This window comes from Etheostoma cragini, chromosome 1 (genome assembly GCF_013103735.1).
Source record: "Etheostoma cragini isolate CJK2018 chromosome 1, CSU_Ecrag_1.0, whole genome shotgun sequence".
Lineage (NCBI taxonomy): Eukaryota > Metazoa > Chordata > Actinopteri > Perciformes > Percidae > Etheostoma > Etheostoma cragini.
Genome location: NC_048407.1, coordinates 8,145,924 through 8,147,566, shown reverse-complemented (window position 1 = coordinate 8,147,566; position 1,643 = coordinate 8,145,924).

Below are 1,643 nucleotides of genomic sequence, written 5' to 3'. Positions count from 1 at the left end.
CCCGCTCCACGTTCTGTGATGCCATGTTCATCTGCTACACTCTGCGGTGCCCAGCTACGTCCTGCTACGTCCTGCTGTACGTAATGCTGCACAACGTCCTGCCATGCCACGAACTACTACAAAGAACTGCTACCAACTACTATTTCTTTCTATTTTTGTTATTTCCACTCTAACCCCAACCGGTCGTCAGACACCGCCTACCATGAGCCTGGGTCTGTCCGAGGTTTCTGCCTTAAAGGAAGTTTTTCCTCGCCACTGTTGCACTGTTGCTTGCTCTGGAGGAGACTACTAGAACTGTTGGGTCCTTGTAAATTATGGAGTGTGGTCTATCTGTAAAGTGTCTTGAGATAACTCTTGTTATGAATTGATACCATAAATAAAATTGAATTGAATTGAATTGAATTGAATGTTCAGTGCTTTTCTAAACACCGGACCAGTAAACTGAGATTGTCACACAGTTGTACCATTTGTAATTTTGCGGCAATCATGAGCTTTATGGCATGGACTGGCAGGACATCAGCAGATTATTGTAACTTCAAGAAGAACCATGTAAGCTAATAAATAAGGAAAAACAGCAGAAAATTATAAAAAACATGATTTTATAATTATTGATGTGCAAAAAACTAATCTTACTTATGGTGAGGAATCCCGTGAATCCTGGGAAAAAAATGTTTTTTTCCATCAAAGCAGTAAACATTTTAAACTTATGGGAAATCCTTCAACCCCATTGGGCATAATGTCCTACAGCAGGATGACTAACTTTCAACTCCCTTAAGCCGTGTTCTGCGTGTTAAACATTAATTTAAATGAAGCCAATGTGTTGGGGCGGCTGTGGCTCAGTGGTAGAGCGGTTGCCTGCCATTCGGAAGCCCTCTAAGGGCTACGCTATTGGGTTAGGGCGAAGCTGATGTAGTCAATGCCACCTGCGGCACAAGGTCCACAAGCCGAACATATACCACATAGCCCCAGCAACGATATAAACAGGTTAGTCAGAGTCATTCTTCTGACGAAACCTGCCCTGCCAATGGCGTGGCCGGAAAAGGATCATGAGGCCCGCTATATGATGCAGTAGTAGGCCTACAATGATCAGTGGGGGTTAAGCGTGATTGACCCTGTCGCGCATGTCACGGAGAGACATGATTACCACCATGCATGCAACATGATTATGACAATAAATCAGATAAGAGCTGCGTCTCACAAGAAATACCCCAGATACAGGAGAGGTGAGACTGTAGAGCAGGGTCATTGCGGCACTAAGTGTAGAGGAGATTGGCAATAAACAAGGCATCCGCTTTTTTTTTTTTTTTTTAACACATTCAGCTTGACATTACGCGTCACTAATTGTGGACAGAACCGCATGAGATATGAAAGATTCAGACGTATCTCGCAGATAAAAGCGGATGAAGGGGCACGGAGAAGCCCAGGAAGCCGCCGCGCAAATGTCGGCTACTACCATGCCTTTAAATAAAGCCGCAGACGCTGACAAAGCCCTCGTAGAATGACCCCGAATGTCTTGGGGGGGCTCTTTCTCTTCCGAGCTATAGGCCTGGGTAATAGCCTCGCAAAGCCAACGAGACAGGCGCTGTTTTGAGAGAGCTGATCCTTGGGAGTGTTCTCGATAATGCACAAACAGCTGCTGAGTT